The following is a 9,619-nucleotide window of genomic DNA, read 5'->3' as shown; positions in this document are numbered from 1 at the left end:
ATTTGAAAACAAATGTATGAACTTAATGGTTTTTGAATGAATTAAAATATTTTAATTTGGCTCAAATTTTATGGTCATTACACCAATAGAAAAAAAATTCATATTTTTTAAGCCCATAATTCATTAGATACGTGTTCAACTATGTTGTAAACCAAGGATAAAATTATCGGAAGTCTAAAATAAAAAGACGGTGGGAATGGTGCCAAAATACAGAATAAAAAAGAAATCGAAATAAAATCATCTTTATTACTAAAGAAACAAGCAAATGTGGAACTTCATCAGTGTTCTATAAGTGAATAAATTTTGTTTTTAAAAGTTTTCTTAATATTATATTCAACTTTTCTTAGATCTTTATTTTAAAATAGTAGATTACTAGGTATGAGACCCGTGTATCACACGAGATCATTAAAAAAGTTAAAATATAAGATGTAAATATTAAGGAATTTTGAAAGTAAAATTTTAAAATAAATACAAACAAAATGATGAACAAGTAAGTAATTCAGTATATTCTATTAGAAAAACTATTGACATATTTTAAATAATTGTGTTGAATATTAAAACTGATGGGTTTTATATAAACAATCCTATGTGTGCATGCAACCCTAATATTGGATCTATGTTTTACTATTAGTTACACAACATTATGAACACATAATAAAACCCTAATGAGTCATACTATTTTCGAAATTCACCAAGAAGATTAGAATACATACCTTTTGTTGTTATATAGTAATAACAACTCAAATCCTCCTTGTAATGGCTTTAGAAAGCTTAGAGTCACAAGTGTCACTCCTCTAATGGCTCACAAACACCAAGAGCAAAAGGATGAAGAATGATAAGAGAGGAGGCACCCAAAAAACGTGTGGAAACCCTAAGGAAACTCTTAGCCACGTTTTTGGGGCTTAAGGGTACTATATATACATGTTGGCTATTAGGGTTTTAAACTAGGAAACCCTAATCTGACTGCTTAAGCCCTAAGCAGCCCATGGATTCCTTTGGTATATCCCTTGGACGATTTCTAATGGGCTTCCCCATAAAATTCTTCCAACTTATATCTTATTAAGTAATCCATAGCCCAAATGCAATTATCTTATAATTACAGTTCCAATCCCTTAAGTTTAATTAATCTCTTTTAGCCACAAAATTAATTATCAATTAATTCTTGACTAATATTAGTTAAACAATTTGATTTCTCCTTTAATATATTATTCTCATAATATATTAATAAATCATATTTAATCCTTTCTCTCCATAATTTATCTTATCAAGTTGCTTTGGTGAAGGCAACCCAAAAGGACCACGCATCATCGGGTCAAGTACATACCAAAATAGTTATGAACTTAGACACTAATCCAACAGTCTCCTACTTGGATAAGTCTAATAACTAATATGCATATGAATTCAGATCCTGATCCACAATCGTAGTTTTCAAAAGCTGTTGTTGACTCTGATCTTATCAGATACGCGTCTTTTAGATAAGAGATCATATATTCCTCCATTTTAGATATCATATAGACTGAGACATGGATTTAAATCATTCTCTCAATCTATGTGTTGTTTCACGATTTCCGATTTACAACGACTGACAATAGACTACAATTAAACACATCAAATTAGTCCCGGCTTGGCCAAGCGCTTAGGTGTCATCACTAAATCATCGAGGGGCCCACAGATATTGCTTTCATCCCTATTTCGATAAAAGGAACGGATAAACTTTGATTCAATGCTTGCTTGCACTCACTCACTGAATCACACACAACAATATGTTTTATGACACCAAGTTACTGGTGCGTTTACATATTATCAATGTTTAACTGAATCACAAGATACAACTCACACATCTCGGTTTCAAGAATATAAGATATTATCGTCTCACCAATCACTCGTAATAAAATCCATGAAGTGATCCAAGTGAGTGTGGGTTTAATCCAATGCTCAAAATCATATTCATAAGCACTCATGAACGTTGCAGCAAACCCTTGCTATGTCTAATACACTTCAGACAATCTACAAACCAATTCATGACAGTCTTCATTCATACTTACTTCCAACATATGAACGACTGTGGTCCGTTCGAATAATTTGATTGTTCTGAACCAATTTAATTATTCAGGAAGTCAAAACATGCAAAGTGAAACACAAGAATAATACTAATCCCATATGGCCCCAAACTCTGGGTATAAATAAAACATTTTACTTAATCACCATATTGATTACTCATTATTTGTTGTTTCGGGTAATCAACTTCTTTCTTGAATCATTACTACACTAGTCCCAATCTCTTAACATGCACACAATGTTCACCTGTGGTCCTTACTTTGTGAAATAGATCAAATGAACACATTTCCAATCATACTCATTTCACAACTCCCAATTCCTATCACAAGTGTAAGAATATCAAATTCTTGTTACGTATGCTATATTCTAACATTTTATGCAATGATTCTTTCGTAAAGTCGTAGCTCAAAATCATCAAGACTTGGCCAATCTCTATAAGAAACAATTCTATAGATATGATGTCTCAAAGTACATTCCTTTGAACACCGTTTCTTGCATAAAAGTTTCTAATCTAGATATAGATTCTGAATATCCAACTCCCAATATGGAAACATTTCCATATTTTCCATATGACAACTCATTCTTAATAGAATCTTATCTATTGATAATAATGTCAATATGCTCCATCCAATACCATACTTCCAACTACTCACAAGCAACCAATCCTCAGCGAGTTTTCGATCGTCCTTTGATAGTTGTTTAATTATCTTAGTCAAAACTGATTCTTGTCCTTTTCCCTCTAAATGCGCTAGATATTTGGAAAATTTTAGAAAGGTCAAATATTATAGCACTTGCAATCGATCCTATACCCGAAGCGTATGGGACACGACGCATAATGTCTTACATAAAGATACAATACTTTATAAATCTTCTGCTATAATATTTAATGTGTCACGTTCTCATAATTCGAACTATGAAGAGGGATGCCATAATCATAATCGAAATTTTGATAACGCACTATGTATCCTTGACTAAATTTATTAACATTCCACAACCTAAGCCTTTAGATTTGAAATGAAGCATAATATTCTCTCCCTTAATTATAGCGAAACAACTTTTCAACCCTTGCGACTTTGCAAAGTATAAATCTTGTTTTCTATAAATAATATTGCTAACTTGAAATACATGCCATAATAATCATATAAGCACAACTTTTATGCTCCCACTATCATGATGATTATTATCATATAAGCATAACTCTTATGCTCCCACTAGCTTTGACATGTACTCAGAAAACAACTTAATTTCCAGAAAAACAATACCTATTGAATTTCTTAAGTTCATATTTCTAATACCTAATGCTTTGATAATCCTTTATCTAAGCTTATACACCTTTTCCTTAGATATCTCATATGTGTCTCTAAAAAATTTAGACTAATTGCCAAATCTCACAATTCGAATCATGCTTCTAATACCTAATGCTTTGATAATCCTTTAGCTTATACACCGTAACCATAATCGAATTTAATAATGCAATTTTTCACAATCACTATCTTCTTAAAATCTCTTATAGTGAAAGCATTTCCTCACAATCATTTTCATGAAGGAGGGAATCTTATGATACTTAGATTTTAATGGTGTATGTGTTCCTATCCATGCAAATTTGTCAAAACCAAAGTTTGCGACAAATCCAAACTCATATGGACCGAACTCTTAATCTTGATTTCTTGCCTTATGGTAACACGAGTGCCCACCATGTCTTCCAAGTAGTTAAGCAGCTCACCCTTTCCTATCAATGTACTTTTAATTGATCAAGGTCCTTGCCTTTTATGCATTCAAATGAGAACTCATAGAACTCACATGCATAATTAACTCAAATGGAATGGCACAGAAACAAAATAACGTCAACACGATAGGTTATAAACCTCAAGTCATCTGCTAGTGATGATCGATAAGGTTTATTCTTGATTTGTTCTTGAAACCTTTCAAGACCATTAAGACTCCCACTAACTCCTTGACATACAAGATTCTCTTGTCAATAAACATTTCTCGACAAACAAATATTCAAGAGTTAGTGTAGCTTTTATCAAGACAAAACACTTCACAAAATTGGTCCTAGTTGGTCTTTATCTTCTCCAAGCATCACAACTTTCGACATTTGGTGAATGTTATAAAACTTCTTAAGACTTGTCACTCAATGTCACAATCTTAACTCTAAGACTTTTTTTTTTTTTTTTTTTAATTGGAACGAATCATGATTGACTTTGTGATTTAACCATTTCTTCAATTCTTGATTCTTCTTCTCAGACATACAATTGTACTAAGACTCACTTAGAGAATCAATTGAGATAAGGTTCTTAATCATTGAGACCTATCATAATAAAAGGTACTCTTCCTTCTTCTTAGAATAGAGGAACTTTTATCTTTCTGCCTACTTGATTCTTCTTATTCGTTCTGCTATTGATTTAAACTCGTTCAATCAATTCAGTACCACACTTAATCTTATAAGTATAATTATATTTACTAAACCTTTAGTAAATCATGACGAATATCTTTATTACTCTTGTGGTGGACTTGATTAACACACAAGTTTGTGTACTCGATCTCCTAGTCCTTCACTTGACACTTTGTCAACGAATTAGTCTAATTTCCAAATATGAAATTTCTCATTCATCATGCAACCAAGTTGCATGATTCCAAGTTTCTGTCCAATTGAAACTTGGGTGATGAGAAACTCTCCCTATTGGGTAAATTCTCGACATTTTCGCATAATTAAGAATCAAATCCATTATTGCTAATAATAGAAACATTCAAAACATCAATTTTTCATACACGCCATCGCAAGGATAAATAAATAATATAAAATCAAAGCTTTATTTTACTGCGGAAAAAATTTGTCCTTACAATGCAATTCATTGAAAAACTATGCTAATACATATTTATTAGCACTCTTATTCTATCTCTAAGTAGTAACTCAAGAATGTAATCTTCAAGTAATGCGATCGAAATCCATTTCTTCACGATTAGATTCCGCTCACTTATTCTCTTAAGCTTCCTCTCTTTTCTTCGATTCTACAAAACATCAAATGTAATCTAATCACATCATGTATTAAGAATCTAGAATAGGAACTTAAAAGAGTTAGTTAATGGATTTTACCTAAATTAGAGCCATACGTTTTGACTCTCCCATCTCTTATATCTCTTAGGTAAATAGGGCAACTTCGTCTCCAATGCCCCTTCTCTTGGCAATAAAAGTGAATGGATTCAATTGGAATGGCACATGGAACTATCTCATAATCTACCTTTTCAGGATCTCCAATGTCACCATTTTCAATATCCATTTAAGTTTGGGAGTTTGATTTACCAGACAAATTTGCTCGACCAGCTCGCCAAATCATTTCTTATTTAGCAGCTATAAGCGAACAGGTCAAATCAATGAGGGTCATGTCATGATCCATCATATAGTACACTCTCGTGAACTTACTATATGATTCAGGAAACAATTGAAGAACCTAGTCAACAACCAACTTACTTGAAATCTCGACACTCAACATCCTTAACCTATCAATGTGCGACTTCATCTCTAAGACGTGTAGAGACACAGGTTTCCCATGTGTACTTGCCAAAAGGGCTTGAGTGAGCTTGAACGTTTCAAGCCTTTGAACTTGTGGGTTAGGGAGAATAATTGGAGGAGGTGGAGGAAGTGAAGCATGATCTCTTGTTCCTTGATTGAATCGTGGAATATCATCTTCATGTGGAAAGCTTGTTCCACGGGATTTGGGAATACCATAGTTGTCGTACTTTGACATCTACAAAACGGGAGAAACTAAATTCAAGTTAATTGATTGATTGAGTCCTTAATAAATCACCCAAATGAGATATTAAGGCTAGGAACCAACACAATACGCTACAACCTAGAAAAGGGATGCTGTAATCTAGTTGCAGCATATTTGAAGGTAGGTAAATGACGATTTACCAATTTCCTCCATGAAAAACGAAAAAGAAAATTAAGTTTTAAATCTATGAAAAACTCCTAGATCCTTTGAGATTCATTGAACCTTTCAATGGCATGTTTAAATCTTGATATGCCCCTCTAGTGTGTGACTGGGATACCGAGGATCACAAAGCGGGTGTGAATAACCATGCAAACTTACATGGTGCCCCTACATGTTACAGTCACCTATTCGATGTGATGGTTAACCACACACGCTCCACTGAACTATGAAAAACATCGAGTCACCCTTTGCTACCTTTGCTTAGAACCATTTAGCGTGCCGGTTAACCACACACGCTCCACTAACGTCTTTGCAAGGGCACAAAGTGTAATTTCATGGAATTGCATCAATTCACTTTTGCCTAAAGTAACTAAGATTGGAAATTTTGTAAAACTTTTAGTTACTTTATACTTCATTCAACTTTTAATGGAAAGGGTTTGCCCTATCCTACCCGTTCGGCTAACGACCCTCCACCAATCAAGGAAGCGGTTGGTAAGAGTGGATACCCATTAAACGGCCATTTTATACGCCGTAACCTTATACCCCCTTATAGATCAGCTTTGTGAATGAGGCCTACTAACGGTAGACTAGCATTTTAGTTATACATATATAATATTAAACTTTTAATGTTATACATAGTATAAAGGTGTATTTTACACTTTTAAAAATACAAGGTGGTTTAAATTATACTTTTAATTAACCAAAATCATTATGGATTTATTAACTCTCTTTTAATTATACACTTAATTAATTTAATAAAACTAAAAGGGTTTAATTTGAACTTTTCAAAATTAGGGTTTTGGAATTTAGACTTTAAAAATTAACTTTTCATCAACAATTTAAATTCCAAAACTTGAGGGCAAGTTTTGAAACTTTTCAAAACAATTAGGTTTAATCTCACTTAAAATTTTCGAATTTAACACATTTAAATTAAAATTTTAAATAAACTCTTGATTTAATAATTATCTTGAATTAGACTATTAATTTTAATTATTAAATAATAAGGGATTATCTAAATCATGAGGATATTTACCATTTATACATTTAAGATATCCTAATCCCTTAAACATCTACATAGATTTCGAAAATAACGGATGAGATATCCCAAAGTCTTTAATTACCATATTAACTATTAAAGGATAATTACAAGATATCGGATAATCCAAATCCCTAAAATTTAGGATCTAACCTTGGGGAAGGAGGTAATTTCGAAATCCAAGGGTTGGATAACCCTAGATTTCAAAATCTTGGAGGCTAAGGAAAGGGTTTGGGAAACCCTAGCAAAAATCAACAACTAGGGTTTTTCAACCCTAATAGCGAAAATTACCTAGCCTTCAGGGTTTATTAGCCATAAACCCTAATATATCAAGTTCATACATTTGAATAAAAGCTAATTGAAAAGAAACCCATTGGCTCTGATACCACTGATGGGTTTTATACAAACAATCCTATGTGTGCATGCAACCCTAATATTGGATCTATGTTTTACTATTAGTTACACAACATTATAAACACATAATAAAACCCTAATGAGTCATACTATTTTCGAAATTCACCAAGAAGATTAGAATACATACCTTTTGTTGTTATATAGTAATAACAACTCAAATCCTACTTGTAATGGCTTTAGAAAGCTTAGAGTCACAAGTGTCACTCCTCTAATGGCTCACAAACACCAAGAGCAAAAGGATGAAGAATGACAAGAGAGGAGGCACCCAAAAAACGTGTGGAAACCCTAAGGAAACTCTTAGCCACGTTTTTGGGGCTTAAGGGTACTATATATATATGTAGGCTATTAGGGTTTTAAATTAGGAAACCCTAATCTGACTGCTTAAGCCCTAAGCAGCCCGTGGATTCCTTTGGTATATCCCTTGGACGATTTCTAATGGGATTCACCATATAATTCGTCCAACTTATATCTTATTAAGTAATCCATAGCCAAAATGCAATTATCTTATAATTACAGTTCCAGTCCCTTAAGTTTAATTAATCTCTTTTAGCCACAAAGTTAATTATCAATTAATTCTTGACTAATATTAATTAAACAATATGATTTCTCCTTTAATATATTATTCTCATAATATATTAACAAATCATATTTAATCCTTTCTCTCCATAATTCATCCTATCAAAAACGTCTAATCCAACAAAAACGTCTCAAGGGCTGGTCCATTGATTTTTTCATACTTAGGACTAGACAATAGAATAATGCCCTTAGGTTTTATCCAGTAAAATGGACCAAATCACATATATAACAATGTTGTTGGTTGATAAGGTTGGTAAATGAATGTGTTAATGTCTTTATGACCATCAAGCAAACCAATCAATTCAAAACTATTATCTAATGAACAGATCAAGGATTACTGAAACAGATAAACTTCTAACATACAAATCAAGTTTCTTACAGTTTACACATTTAAAAATATAACTCTCCTAAAACATTTAAACAGATCAACAAGAAAGAGATGTATAAAATTGTTTAAAAATATAACACTCCTAAACCACTTAAAACAGATCATTAAGAAAAAGATGTATAAACTTGTTGAATCAAAGACTATGAATAAAGAAACGTTATGAAGAAACCCTAAAATATCTAGCTGAGAAAATTAAGAGACGAGAGAAGAGAATTGTAAAATGAGTTATATTAATCGCTGTTTGAATATAAGTTATATACTCTGGAATCCGGGTTAAATCCATAATAATTCGGGTCATTAGATTCGCGCTGCTTTCTTCTATCAACTTTGTAAACAACCACTGTTGTCCAAATGAATTAAGAATGTACAACTTTAACCCTTGCTATCTATAATCTCTTCGTTTATGCTACAAACTTCAGCCCATATCAGTAGACCAACTACAGCTACAAGCCCATATTGTTCTTGTATAAAGAATTATTACTGCAACATATTAACAAATGATTAATATGCAATTTATTTAATTATTAACATTAAAACAAGAATAACTAAAGGTAGAGATTGCTTAACTTTTTTTATAGAGATTTCATTACATCAAGAAGCTGAAAATATCATGCTTGATCACATAACAACTCAGAATCACATACGAAATCAAAATAATCATTGCAAATTCTAATCTTTTTATAATTCATGGTTTTCAAATATCTTGTTTCAAATCATTCTTTTCACAAAAGTTTTCTATGGATCTTTTCACACTGTCCTTTAATCTTCAGTCTTTGAACTTGATGGAGACATTACAAATTCTACTTCTCTACAATTTCAAATGAGTTGTTTAAAATTTTAGAACTCACATTTCTTGTTTTGTACGGATATTTGACTCCTGCTCACAATTACATATTTAATTGGACCATAAGATTTCAAGTTCATAGGGTTACAAATAGATTGGTTCAACACTTATTGAATACATTTAATAGAAATAAATAGATTATACTAATCTTAATATCAGAAAAATTCAAATCACCAATAGTGAGAAGGAATAATGTTTCGACAACATGATTAGGATTTTGGTCACAGGTTAAAAACAAAAATAACTGCTCTAGAATTTATTTGCAAGAGAGAGATCTCATTTCCTAAATCCAAGATAGACTAAAGTTTAACATATGATGTTTCAACCATGTTACAAAAGCATAACCACAACACAATAATAACGACAAC

This window comes from Lactuca saligna, chromosome 8 (genome assembly GCF_052625555.1).
Source record: "Lactuca saligna cultivar CGN05327 chromosome 8, ASM5262555v1, whole genome shotgun sequence".
In the NCBI taxonomy this organism is placed as follows: Eukaryota; Viridiplantae; Streptophyta; class Magnoliopsida; order Asterales; family Asteraceae; genus Lactuca; species Lactuca saligna.
The sequence above is the reverse complement of the archived record's forward strand: the minus strand, read 5'-3'. Positions refer to the sequence as shown.